This window comes from Orcinus orca, unplaced genomic scaffold (assembly GCF_937001465.1).
Source record: "Orcinus orca unplaced genomic scaffold, mOrcOrc1.1 scaffold_73, whole genome shotgun sequence".
NCBI classification, from domain to species: domain Eukaryota; kingdom Metazoa; phylum Chordata; class Mammalia; order Artiodactyla; family Delphinidae; genus Orcinus; species Orcinus orca.
Genome location: NW_026043836.1, coordinates 1,153,339 through 1,168,092, shown reverse-complemented (window position 1 = coordinate 1,168,092; position 14,754 = coordinate 1,153,339). Strand labels below are relative to the sequence as shown.

Genomic DNA, 14,754 nt, shown 5'->3' with positions numbered 1-14,754 from the left:
TAAATAGAGCAACACATGTAGACAACAAACGTATGGACAACAAGGGGGGAAAGCTGTTGGGAGGGTGGTGGTGGGAGGAGTTGAGAGACTGGGATTGGCCTGTATACATTTATATGTATAAAATAGATAACCAATAAGAACCTGCTGTATAAAAATATAAAATAAAATTCAAAATTAAAAAGAAAATTTAAAAAATAAAACAGAAAAAACAATTATTCCCTTCACATACATGTATTTATATGAATAAATTATTTCCATGTTTATATCTGTAAATACAAAAAAGAGGAATAAAATCTACCTTGAACCAAAAACGAAAAAGAGAAAAAAAACACAGAACCCACCAGTTCCACAGAGGAAAACCGTATCAGGGCACTTGCTCCAGTTGTAAACAATGCTGAAGTTGGTCAGTGGTGGGGAATCGTCTCCCATTCAGCCAGCAGCCCCCACGCAACAAGCGTCCTCATTGCAAAGCTGGGGCACCGTGCCGAGGCATCTGTGAGTAAACGTGAGCTGAGCCCCAGGCCAGTTGCTGCTGAACTATTCCCACCCGTTCCAGGTAAAACACCTGAATATATACGAGGACTTGAAAGCCTAGAGGAAGGGCCATAGAGCCACACGAGTGACAGCATGCCGGCCGACTTGGTGCCTGCAGGCCAGCCAGGATGGTCCTGGCCCTGGGTGCTCTTCTGGAAGATTTCCATTTCCCTGCCTGAGATACCCGTCCTGTCCCTGCCCCCACTGCTTTTTTCCTTCCCCACCTCTGCCCAGGGAGAAATTCCAGCAGCAGGTATGGGTGACACATCCTCTTCTTTAGCAGGTGGCAGCGTGGCAACTGCTGCAGAAAGTCCAGCAGAGCCCCGCTCACACTGGGCCACCCACAAAGCCGTGGCCTCTCACTCCCTCCCACCAGCCCAGCCCCGAGACTGCTGACAGGGCAGAGAAAATGGCGTCAGGCACGGCTGCAGGGGCTCTTGCTGCCTGGAGTGGTATTTATATTGATCTCAACCCAGGCACACCTGGGGAGGGCTGGCCGGCACGGTAAGGCTGCCCAGGTCAGCCAATCATCACCCCTCAGGGGCTCACAGTTGCAGAAAATGGAACTTGCTGAACCGGCCAGGTCCAAGGAACATGTGTGGGCTCCTGAGAGTCAGGATAGACAAGGGGCTTCAGCTTTGGTTTGTTTTCTAATCATTTTATCTGGCCCATGAGTGGGAGAAAACTTCAAGAAAACCCTCTCCTAATGAGAGGAACCCAGGAGTCAGGGAGAGGAGGGGTGGGTGGTGGTTGGAGACAGAGTCCTGGTGCCCCGGGTGCAGTGGAAGTCTCTGGAAGACCAGGTGGAGGGAGGCCGCACAGAGTGATGCCCAGGGTCACAGACCTGTCGCAGCTGCTGTTTGTTAGTTCAAGTCCTGCTCTGAGGTGCTCTGTGTCAGCTCTGAGCGACAGGTGAGCTGGGGGTGCTCTGCAATGAGGGCTATGTGCACAGTTCCTGTGTGCCCAGCCCTGCCACGGTACCTGCAAGGGTAGCTCTGTATCCTGGGAGGGGCCTGACCATGAGAGCCCCGTGGGCTGGGGTGGGGGTGGGGTACCTGCCCAGGTGAGCTCCATATTCTGGGATTGGTCTGACCACGAGAGCCCCATGGGCTGCTGGGGACCTGGTAAAGGATGTCAGGACAGTCAGTGAAGCCACCGAGGATATACCTCCAGCTGCTCCTAATTCCTACACCCTGCTGGTCATTCTACCAACCACCAGGACATGGTATTCTGTATTAGTCTTCAATGATGCCTTCTTTTGTATTCCATTAGTCCCAGAGTCACAAGAAATTTTGGCTTGTGAGTGGCAGGACTCAACATACAACTAAAACAATACTTCTGGGCCGTCTTGCCCCAAGGGTGCAAAAATTCCCACACCATCTTTGGGGAAAGCTTAGCTAAAGACCTAAAAGTTCTACCTCTGGAAAAGGAAATCCTCCTTCAGTACACAGACGACATTCTGATCGCCAGCCCTACTAAGGAGGCCTCTGAACTACCAAGCCAATAAAGGATAGAAGTTGTCCAAGAAAAAGCTCAAATATCACAGACTGCGGTGACCTGCCTGGGCTTCATTCTCACAGAAGGTCGGAGAAGCCCATCCCAGGAAAGGGAAGAAACCATTTACAGCCTTACCCCTTTCTAAAACTAGAAGACAGCTTAGGGGTTCCTGGGGAGGCCAGGGTTTGCTGCTTCTGGATCCCTAACTACAGTCTACTAGCTGGGCCTCTATATGAAACACTGAAAGGAAAAGATGATGATCCTTTTGAATAGAATCCAGAAGTGGCCTTTCAAGAATGGAAAGAGCAGTCAATTCAGACCCTTGCCCTGGAACTCCCTAATTTAGCTAAACCCTTTGACCTTTACATTCCCGGTGAAAGGTGAATCGCCATTGGAGAATTAGTGCAAAAACTGGGACCACTTGAAATGGAACAATGCAAGAATGCCATCCAGGTAGGATAAACTACGGTCACCAAGGGGTTTGGCCCACTGCCACATCTGGCCAAGATACTGGCGGTATCTAAAAACCTGGAAATCAGCAGCCCAAAAGGCCACCTCCCTCCTAAGGGAAAAGGACCCCACGTGGTGATCCTAACCACCAACCATGCCCTGAAGTTGCAGGGTTTGCTCCGTGGGCACACCAACCTCGAGTGAGGAGGTCCTCCAACTCCAACATCCAGAGAGATAACCGGGGGCAACAGGGCACCATGACGACTCATGTGAACATCACTTGACCTGGAGTTTCTCTCATAAAACAACAAGAGTGTGTCCCAAAAGAGTAGACTACTGCTTGCAGGACTTACTGCAACCAGAGGGGAGCTAATAATCTTGGCAGGGGAACCGTATATCACACTGTCACCATAGAAAAGCCTACAGACACCGTGATGATGGTGGCCAATAAGACCGGCTGGACTCCTGTTTACTTCAAAAGGCTGTTGACTCAGTGGCCATCATGGTCCTTGATCACCACTGACCCTGGACTGTCTGGGAGTTGAGCGGGCAGGGCTCTGACACCTGGTGCTGTTTGTACGTTAATTCAGGGGCCTAATTGAAGAAAGCGCAGTCTACTGGTCAGAGCATCTAGGCTGGCAGAAACGGTCAGCCTAAGGTGGCCAAACAAATGTGGGGTGGGGTGAAACCGGCCCCCACAGCGTCTCTGCACATCTCTTTCCTGGACCCTTAAAGGTCATTAGAATCTATAACACTTCCAATGCTGGTGCTCAGGTGGACGAGCAGGGAGGCAGGGGGCCTGGGGACAATCAACGTCACCTGGAGGCTGCTGGGGAGAAGCTCTGACCCTCGCCCCCGGATATGAGGGCTCCCAACTCAGCACTCAGCAGTTACAGAAGAAGGGTCTGCACCCTCAGCACTCCAAGAATGAGGAACGGGACAAAAGGCAGAGGAGGGGTTTGTCCCCAGCAAAGCCCATTAAAAATCCCTGGGAGATAAAAATAGAATCTGGGCAATAAAGTCAAGTCTAACCTTTTTTATCCTTTGTGCTTTGTCTAATTTCATGTGCTCCTAGGGTCCCGCATGCAGAGGTTCCACACCCGGCACTTCAGACCAGATTTCCTAGTGCAGAATGGCTGGGTCAACACCTCAGCTCCTGGGGCCCAGTGCAGACTCCGCGATATAGAGCCTGAGCTGCAGCCAACCCGGCCCTCGAGAGCTCCGCCCCCTCCCTCCCACTGACTCTGACAGGATCTCTACACAGCAGCCCAGCCCACAGCCCACGGGGTAGTGCATGCTCTCACCTCTCCATTCTCTGATCAAAATATAAAGTTTCCTTTGCTTGTGAACCAAACTCAGTCTCGATCTGTTGGTCCCAATGACACTGGGCAGGGGGACACTTGTTGGGGTCCACTCTGGAGGATCAGTAACAGAAATTGAGACTATTGTAACCTCAATGAACAGATGTGTGAGCCAAACTGTAGTTAACATAGAACAGTGTATAAGGCTCGGGTAAAATAAGATGTTTCTAACACTTCCAGTTGATATTTCCATCACTTTATTATAAGCAAGTTCAGTGAAAAGGTTTGTCTTATTTGTCAGGTCAATATTAGAGAAACGAAGTGATTTCTTTCCAAGGATGTACATCTAATAATCTTGGTTAAAGCTTCAATCTTGTTTTAAATGCTTTTCCATTGAAAATGATACCTCTCTTTCAGCTCCCCCATTTCTGAGAAGTATAAAATCTTATAATTTATTATTACCAAAGGGGAAAGGTGGGAGGAGGGATAAATTAACAGTTTGGGATTAACACATACACACTGCTATGTATAAAATAGATCATCAACAAGGAACTACTGTATAGCACAGGGAACTACACTCAACATTTTGCAATAACCTATAAGGGGAAATAATCTGAAAAAGAATAGATATTTTTATTGACATCATCTATCAGTGACAGTTAAAGTGTAACCTAAGGGAAGCTGGTGGTGAGTGCTTCTGACCCTGAAGACTTCAATCATCTAAAGTTTGGACTCTGCCTACTTCCCAAGGCCCTTAATGAACATATGTGTAGCCGTAGCTTAAAAAATTCCCCAGTTTGGGTTTCGGGGAGACACTGATTTTGAAAAAGCCCTGGTGTTCTCCTTACATGAATGGGACTCTTCCTACTGCTAAAACATGTCTGTCACACCCAGAGGATGGTATACCGTCTGATCGGGAAGAGTTTGGAAAAGGCATCTCATCTCCTCATCTCCTGGTGCTCGGGTTCACCCCTCCAGCGTCTTTACTAACAGTCTCCCCACTTGGAGATGTCAGCACTGTCAACATCCTGTTGCGTACAGTTTGGAATTTGTCCAGAGGATGAAGCGGAAGGATGAGGAACAATGAGAGACAAGTCCTAGGTGTTCAGACAGGCACATGTCACTCTAATTTCCAATCAGGAAGACGAATCGACCAAAGGCTAGGGTTGCCCATGGAAACAGTATAGGGCATGAGGAAATCCCGCTGCTTTGTGGCCAGTTCCCATAAACACAAGTTGAACAATGGAACTCAGGGGCAGTAAAATTCACGAAACTGCAGAGTTGAAAATATCCATCACTGAAAAATGTCTTGAGGAAAGTCAGAGAAAAGGACTTGCAAGCAAGGGAGAATGGCAGGAAAGGGATTTGAGGAGGTAGAAAGGACTCGCCATTAAGCACAAGAAAAGGAGCTGAACATTGCCAACATTGCAGTTGGCCAAAAAGGGTGTATGCGTTTTTTTCTGTATATATTCAAGAAAAGGGCATACACTTTTTTAGCCAACCAAACAGGTGGGCACTGGAAGTCAATACTACAAAAGATATCACTTCGCATCAGTCAGAAGAGCCATCCTCATAAAGCGTAAACAACAGAAATGCAGGACAGGGCAAGGAGAAGAGGGAGCCCTGTGAGACTTATAGTGGAAATGTATATTGCCAACGGCCATTCTGGAGAAGTGTATTGTGTTTACTAAAGCATCTAAAAAATGAGCTACAGAGCATAGGGCACTTGCACTCATGGGCGTATATCTTGGGAAAAACAAAAATCGAGAGGACACAGGCACCCCAATGTTTACCCCCTCTCTGTTTAAAAGATCCTCGACTAGGATATAACTTAAATGTCTCTGGAGGGAAAAAATGGATAGAGATGTGGTACTTAGGTAGAGTAGAATATTATTCAGCCTGGAAATCAATGAAATATGGCCAGTTGTAACAACTCCGGAGGAGTTACGTATGATCTTTCTAAGTGACATAATTCAAAAAGAAAAAGACACATATCATAAGATATCACTTAAAGGTGGAATCCAAAATGGCTACACATGAAATAAATTACAAAACAAAAACATAGTCAAATATGTAGAAAACACGCATAAGGCTGCTAAACGGGAAAGGTGGGGAGGGGTGAGGCATCATCCAGGAGGTTGAAATTAGCAAAGATACCATTCCAAATACCAAACTGATAATCAACAAGGCCTACACGGTAGCTAAAAGAACTGCACTCAGCACACTCAAGTCACCGGAAAAGAATATATACGACTGGTAAGAATCTGAAAAAGAATTTACTGATGTCTCTCTGTACGTGAATCAAGTGGATGTACAGCAGCAAGAAACAGAGCTTTGAAAATCAGCTGTAACCAATATAGTAATAAATTGAAAAAAATAAACGACAGAGAGACAGAGAAAACCTCTTACAACTTTTCCTCAGGGACGGTGATGCAACATGGATTGAACACATCTAGACCCACAGCAGGATGAGACATAAGGCTGGAAACTGTTTGCACTAAGAAAAATGTGAGGTTGGGTGAGGAAATGCACACATTAGTTTAAAAGTAATACTACCTGGTACCCATTCAATGGGTCCCAAATCTGCAGGTTCAAGGGATCGTCCTACAGCTAAAACATGCATGGAAAACCCAGAGGACTGTACACCATGTGATCGGGAGATGTGTCTAAAATGCAGCTCATTTATCCTCTCCTGGTGCTCCTGTTCACCATTCCAGCCACGTTACTTAGAATCTCCCCACTTGGAGAATCAGCACATTTCAACTTCTGTTTCACACATTTTGCAAATTGTGAGGAGGATGAACGGGAAGAGGGGGAACCAATGAAAGAATAGTTGTAGGGGTTTGGGCGGGCACATATCAGTCTAATTTCCCATTAAGAATAAGAATTGAAAAAAGGCTCAGCCCACCTCGCCGGAGCCAAAATAGGGCCTGAAGCAATCCTGCGGGTTTGAGGCCAGCTCACAAAAGAGCAACTTAAAAAATGGAGCTCAGGGTCACTGCAATTCACAAACCTGCAGAGTTATAAATGAAAACTAACGTCCAAAAATATGTTGAGGTAAGGCAAAGAAGAGGATCTGAATGCAAGACAGAATTGCAAGAAACAGATTTCAAGAGATAGATTGGACTCGTCTTTAAAGCACATGAAAACGGCAGAATTTCGACAATGATGCAGTTGGCCCAAAAGGGCGTATGCGTTTTTTCCTGATTATATCCAGGAAAAAACGCATATGCACTTTATGGGCAACGAAGCAAGCAAGCAATGCAAATGTGCACAACAAAGAAGTCTCATTTCCCACCGGTCAAAAGGGCCATCCTAAAAAATTGTAAAAACCAGAAATGCAGGACAGGCCATGGAGAACAGGGAGCCTTTATACGCTGATGGGCAGTGTGTGAACTGCCGAGAGCCACTCTGGAGAAGTGTATGGTGGTTCCTAAATCATCTAAGAAACAGAGCTACAGAGCATAGGATACTTCCAATCATGGGAGTATATCTAGGGAAGTCTAAAAATCAACAAGACACAAGCACACCACAGTTTAGGGCTACTCTGTTTACAAGAACCTCAACTTCAGTACACCTTAAATATCCCAGGAAAGAGAACAATGGATAAAGAAGATGTGGTACTTATGTACAATGGAATATCTCTTCACCATGAAATCAATGTAATAAGGCTAGTAGAAGGATAAAGAGTGGATTTAGGTCCGATAATACTACTTGAAATAAGTCAAACAGAAAAAGAAACATATCATAAGATATCACTTATAGAGGGAGGGTAAATATGGCTGCATAAGAAATGAATTACAGAACAGAACAGTGTCTCACATTTAGAAAACACACTTATGTCAGCTTAAGGGGAAAGGAGAGGTGGGGTGATGCATAAAACCAGAGTTTGAAATTAGCACAGATACCGTTCAATAAACCAAATAGATATTAGACAAGATCTACACCTTGCTCAATGAACTGGCCTCAACACACCCTATACACCGCAGAGAAATATATCTGAGTAATAAGAATCTTAAAACCCATGTATTGATATATCTCCATAACGGAATCAAGTGTGTGCAGAGCGGCACAAATAAGCAATGAAAATGAGCTAAACCCCATTATAGAAATAAATTTTAAAAACAAAATGCAGAAACAATGAAAGAGAGAAAAATTCTTACAAAATTTGCTCAGGGGCTGTGATGCAACCTGGATTGACCACATATAAACCCACAGCTGGATAAGACATAAGGCTGGACACTTGGGGCTGAGAGGATTGGTGAGCTTTGGTGAGCAACTGCCAAAAGTTTAATGCAATACTTCATGCTACTCATTCCAAGGGTCCCAACACTCCAGGTTGAAGGGAATCTTCCTACAGCTAAACCATGCTTGGGAAACCCAGCGACTGGTATACCATATGATCGGGAAAGGTTTCTAAAATGCACCTCATTTCTCCTCTCCTGGGGCTCCGGATCGACATTCCAGCCGCTTTACTAACACTATCCCAACATGGACAGTCAATGCCTTTAAGTTCTGGAATCGCACAGTCTGCAGTTATTGCGGAGGATGAATGGGAATAGGGGGAACCAGTGAGAAACTAGCTGTAGCGGTTTCAATGGGCACATGTCACTCTAATTTCACATCAGTAAGAAGAATAAACCAAAGGCACAGCAAGGTACCCCAAAAGAAGAATAGGGCCTGAAGGAATCCTGTGGTTATGAGGCAAGATCAGAAAAATAAGAGCTGAAAAATGGAGCTAAGGGCCACTGCAATTGAAAAACCTGCAGAGTTATAAAGGCCAACTATTTTCAAAAAATATATTGAGGTAAGGCTATGAAGAGGCATTGAAAGCAAGGCACAATTGCAGGAAACCGATTTAGGAGGTAGACTGGAATTGCATTTAAAGCATAGGAAAAGAGGCAGAACGTCCACAATGATGCACTTGGCCAAAAAGGGCGTATGCGTTTTTAACTAAATATATTCAGGAAAAAACGCATTCAGGAAAAAAAGCATACGCACTTTTCGGCCAACCAAGCAAGCTAGCAAAGGAAATCTCCACTACAATGAAGTCTCACTTTCCCCCGGGGAAAAGGGCCATCTGAAAAAAGTGTAAAATCCAGAAAGGCAGGACAGGCCATGGAGAACTGGGAGCCTTGTTATGCTGAAGGGCGGGATGTAAATTGCCAACAGCCACTCGGGAGAAGTGTATGGTGTTTCCTGAAACATCTAAAAAACAAAGCAACAGAGCCTAGGGCACTTCCACTTATGGTCCTATAGCTTAGGGAAATTAAAATCAAAAAGACACAGCCACCCCAAAGTTTGGGACGGCTCTGTTTACATGAACCTCGTTTACGGTACAAGTTCAATATCGCAGAAAGCGAAAAATGGATAAAGAAGTTGTGGTACTTATGTACAATGCAATATCACTCAGCAATGAAATCTATGTCATCAGGCCTGTAGCAGCATAATGAGTGGATTCAGGTATGATGATTCTAACTGAAATAAGTCACACAGAAAAAGAAACATCATAAGATATCACTAATACACGGAATGTAATCTTGGCTACACAGGAACTGAATTACAAAACAGAACAGGGTCTCAAATTTAGAAAACCAACTTATGCTTGCTTAAGGGGAAAGGTGAGTTGGGGTGCTGCATAAAACCAGAGATTGAAATGAGCCCAGATAACGTTCCTTAAGCCAAACATGTAATAGACAAGAGCTACTCCTTGCTCAACGAAATGGACTCAACACCCCATATTAAACGCCTAAGAATGTACCTGACTAGTAAGTATCTTAAAACCTATGGATTGCTATGTCTCCAAAAGTCAATCAAGCGTGTGTACAGGGGCATAAACGCAGCAGTGATAGGATTGGAGAGTTTCGGTGAGCAAATGAAGACCCTTTGAAGTCATATTGCATGGTACCCATTCCACGGGTCTCAACTCTCCAGGTTTAAGGGATTCTTCCTTCAGCTCAAACATGCATGTGGAACCCACAGGATGATCAACCGTGTGATCAGGAGACGTGTTCTAATATGTCTCAGTTTTCAACCCCTGGTACTCGGGTGCAATATTCCAGACACTTTACTAACACTCTCCCGACTTGGAGAGTCAGTGCCTTTAACCGCCTGTTTGGCCAAGTTTGCAATTTCTGCGGAAGATGAACAGGAATAGGGAGGACCAATGAGAGACTAGCTGGAGGTGTCTGGACGGGCAAATTTAACTCTCATTTCCCACCAGGAAGAGGAATTAACCAAAGGCTCAGCGTGCCGTGCCGGAACCAGATTAGGGCCTGAAGCAATCCTGCGGTGTTGCGGCCAGCTCACAAGAAAGCGAGTTGAAGAAAGGTGCTCAGGGGCACTGTAATTCACAAACCTGCAGAGTTATAAATGACAGCTATCATCGAAAAATATACTGAAGTAAGGCTCTCAAGAGGACTTGAAAGCGGGGCAGAATTGCACGAAACCGATTTCAGGAGGTAGACTGGAATTGCATTTAATGCATAGGAAAAGAGGCAGAACGTCGACAATGATGCACTTGGCCATAAAGGGCGTATGCGTTTTTTCCTGAATATATTCAGGAGAAAACGCATACACACTTTTTGGCCAACCAAGCAAGCTTGCAAAGGAAATCTGCACTAAAATGAAGTCTCACTTCCCCCCGGTCAAAAGGGCCATCTGAAAAAAGTGTAAAATCCAGAAGGGCAGGATAGGCCATGGAGAACTGGGAGCCTTGTTATGCTGATGGGTGGGATGTAAATTGCCAACAGCCACTGGGGAGAAGTGTATGGTGTTTCCTGAAACATCTAGGAAACAAAGCAACAGAGCCTAGGGCACTTCCACTTATGGTCCTATAGCTTAGGGAAATTAAAATCAAAAAGACACAACCACCCCAAAGTTTGGGATGGCTCTGTTTACAAGAACCTCATTTATGGTACAAGTTCAGTATTGCAGAAAGTGAAAACTGGATAAAGAAGTTGCGGTACTTACGTACAATGCAATATCACTCAGCAATGAAATCTATGTCATCAGGCCCGTAGCAGCATAATGAGTGGATTCATGTATGATGATTCTAACTGAAATAAGTCACACAGAAAAAGAACATCATAAGATATCACTAATACACGGAATGTAAACTTGGCTACACAGGAACTGAATTACAAAACAGAACAGGGTCTCAAATTTAGAAAACCAACTTATGCTTGCTTAAGGGGAAAGGTGAGTTGGGGTGCTGCATAAAACCAGAGATTGAAATGAGCACAGATAAAGTTCCTTAAGCCAAATATGGAATAGACAAGAGCTACTCCTTGCTCAACGAAATGGACTCAACACCCTATATTAAACGCCTAAGAATGTACCTGACTAGTAAGTATCTTAAAACCTATGGATTGCTATGTCTCTGAAAGAGAATCAAGCGTGTGTACAGGGGCATAAACGCAGCAGTGATAGGATTGGAGAGGTACGGTGAGCAAATGAAGACCCTTTGAAGTCATATTGCATGGTACCCATTCCACGGGTCTCAACTCTCCAGGTTTAAGGGATTCTTCCTTCAGCTCAAACATGCATGTGGAACCCAGAGTATGATCAACCGTGTGATCGGGAGACGTGTTCTAACATCTCTCAGTTTTCAACCCCTGGTACTCGGGTGCAACATTCCAGACGCTTTACTAACACTCTCCCGACTTGGAGACTCAGTGCCTTTAACCTCCTGTTTGGCCCAGCTTGCAATTTCCGCGGAAGATGAACAGGAATAGGGAGGACCAATGAGAGACTAGCTGGAGGTGTCTGGACGGGCAAATTTAACTCTCATTTCCCACCAGGAAGAGGAATTAACCAAAGGCTCAGCGTGCCATGCCGGAACCAGATTAGGGCCTAAAGCAATCCTGCGGTGTTGTGGCCTTCTCACAAGAAAGCGAGTTGAAGAAAGGAGCTCAGGGGCACTGTAATTCACAAACCTGCAGAGTTATAAATGACAGCTATCGTCCAAAAATATACTGAAGTAAGGCTGCCAAGAGGACTTGAAAGCGGGGCAAAATTGCATGAAACCGATTTCAGGAGGAAGACTGGAATTGCATTTAAAGCATAGGAAAAGAGGCAGAACGTCGACAATAATGCACTTGGCCAAAAAGGGCGTATGCGTTTTTTCCTGAATATATTCAGGAAAAAACGCATACGCACTTTTTGGCCAACCAAGCAAGCTTGCAAAGGAGATCTGCACTACAATGAAGTCTCACTTCCCCCCGGTCAAAAGGGCCATCTGAAAAAAGTGTAAAATCCAGAAAGGGAGGACAGACCATGGAGAACTGGGAGCCTTGTTATGCTGATGGGCGGGATGTAAATTGCCAACAGCCATTGGGGAGAAGTGTATGGTGTCTCCTGAAACATCTAGGAAACAAAGCAACAGAGCCTAGGGCACTTCCACTTATGGTCCTATAGCTTAGGGAAATTAAAATCAAAAAGACACAGCCACCCCAAAGTTTGGGACGGCTCTGTTTACAAGAACCTCGTTTACGGTACACGTTCAATATCGCAGAAAGTGAAAAATCGATAAAGAAGTTGTGGTACTTACGTACAATGCAATATCACTCAGCAAAGAAATCTATGTCATCAGGCCTGTAGCAGCATAATGAGTGGATTCAGGTATGATGATTCTAACTGAAATAAGTCACACAGAAAAAGAAACATCATAAGATATCACTAATACACGGAATGTAAACTTGGCTACACAGGAACTGAATTACAAAACAGAACCGGGTCTCAAATTTAGAAAACCAACTTATGCTTGCTTAAGGGGAAAGGTGAGTTGGGGTGCTGCATAAAACCAGAGATTGAAATGAGCACAGATAAAGTTCCTTAAGCCAAATATGGAATAGACAAGAGCTACTCCTTGCTCAACGAAATGGACTCAACACCCCATATTAAACGCCTAAGAATGTGCCTGACTAGTAAGTAACTTAAAACCTATGGATTGCTATGTCTCCAAAAGTCAATCAAGCGTGTGTACAGGGGCATAAACGCAGCAGTGATAGGATTGGAGAGGTACGGTGAGCAAATGAAGACCCTTTGAAGTCATATTGCATGGTACCCATTACACGGGTCTCAACTCTCCAGGTTTAAAGGATTCTTCCTTCAGCTCAAACATGCATGTGGAAACCAGAGTATGATCAACCGTGTGATCGGGAGACGTGTTCTAATATCTCTCAGTTTTCAACCCCTGGTACTCGGGTGCAACATTCCAGACGCTTTACTAACACTCTCCCGACTTGGAGACTCAGTGCCTTTAACCTCCTGTTTGGCCCAGCTTGCAATTTCCGCGGAAGATGAACAGGAATAGGGAGGACCAATGAGAGACTAGCTGGAGGTGTCTGGACGGGCAAATTTAACTCTCATTTCCCACCAGGAAGAGGAATTAACCAAAGGCTCAGCGTGCCATGCCAGAACCAGATTAAGGCCTGAAGCAATCCTGCGGTGTTGCGGCCTTCTCACAAGAAAGCGAGTTGAAGAAAGGAGCTCAGGGGCACTGTAATTCACAAACCTGCAGAGATATAAATGACAGCTATCATCGAAAAATATACTGAAGTAAGGCTGCCAAGAGGACTTGAAAGCGGGGCAAAATTGCATGAAACCGATTTCAGGAGGAAGACTGGAATTGCATTTAAAGCATAGGAAAAGAGGCAGAACGTCGACAATAATGCACTTGGCCAAAAAGGGCATATGCGTTTTTTCCTGAATATATTCAGGAAAAAACGCATACGCACTTTTTGGCCAACCAAGCAAGCTTGCAAAGGAAATCTGCACTACAATGCAGTCTCACTTCCCCCCGGTCAAAAGGGCCATCTGAAAAAAGTGTAAAATCCAGAAAGGGAGGACAGACCATGGAGAACTGGGAGCCTTGTTATGCTGATGGGCGGGGTGTAAATTGCCAACAGCCATTGGGGAGAAGTGTATGGTGTTTCCTGAAACATCTAGGAAACAAAGCAACAGAGCCTAGGGCACTTCCACTTATGGTCCTATAGCTTAGGGAAATTAAAATCAAAAAGACACAGCCACCCCAAAGTTTGGGACGGCTCTGTTTACAAGAACCTCGTTTACGGTACACGTTCAATATCGCAGAAAGTGAAAAATCGATAAAGAAGTTGTGGTACTTACGTACAATGCAATATCACTCAGCAAAGAAATCTATGTCATCAGGCCTGTAGCAGCATAATGAGTGGATTCAGGTATGATGATTCTAACTGAAATAAGTCACACAGAAAAAGAAACATCATAAGATATCACTAATACACGGAATGTAAACTTGGCTACACAGGAACTGAATTACAAAACAGAACCGGGTCTCAAATTTAGAAAACCAACTTATGCTTGCTTAAGGGGAAAGGTGAGTTGGGGTGCTGCATAACCAGAGATTGAAATGAGCACAGATAAAGTTCCTTAAGCCAAATATGTAATAGACAAGAGCTACTCCTTGCTCAACGAAATGCACTCAACACCCCATATTAAACGCCTAAGAATGTACCTGACTAGTAAGTATCTTCAAACCTATGGATTGCTATGTCTCCAAAAGTCAATCAAGCGTGTGTACAGGGGCATAAACGCAGCATTGATAGGATTGGAGAGGTACGGTGAGCAAATGAAGACCCTTTGAAGTCATATTGCATGGTACCCATTCCACGGGTCTCAACTCTCCAGGTTTAAGGGATTCTTCCTTCAGCTCAAACATGCATGTGGAACCCACAGTATGATCAACCGTGTGATCAGGAGACGTGTTCTAATATGTCTAAGTTTTCAACCCCTGGTACTCGGGTGCAATATTCCAGACACTTTACTAACACTCTCCCGACTTGGAGAGTCAGTGCCTTTAACCTCCTGTTTGGCCAAGTTTGCAATTTCTGTGGAAGATGAACAGGAATAGGGAGGACCAATGAGAGACTAGCTGGAGGTGTCTGGACGGGCAAATTTAACTCTCATTTCCCACCAGGAAGAGGAATTA

General features: G+C 44.9%; 1 long non-coding RNA gene across 5 annotated transcripts in view; it reads right to left on the bottom strand.

Moving 5' to 3' along the window:
• LOC125963199 (uncharacterized) overlaps window positions 1–14,754 on the bottom strand; it is a 657,652-nt gene that overhangs the window by 38,474 nt on the left and 604,424 nt on the right. For 3 of the 5 annotated variants that reach the window (XR_007475020.1, XR_007475021.1, XR_007475023.1), the window contains one exon: window positions 10,771–10,840. The exons of the other annotated variants lie outside the window; for them this stretch is intronic. This is a non-coding gene — a long non-coding RNA (uncharacterized LOC125963199). Of the gene's footprint in view, window positions 1–10,770; window positions 10,841–14,754 lie in introns of those variants that run through there. 5 annotated transcript variants of the gene reach the window in all.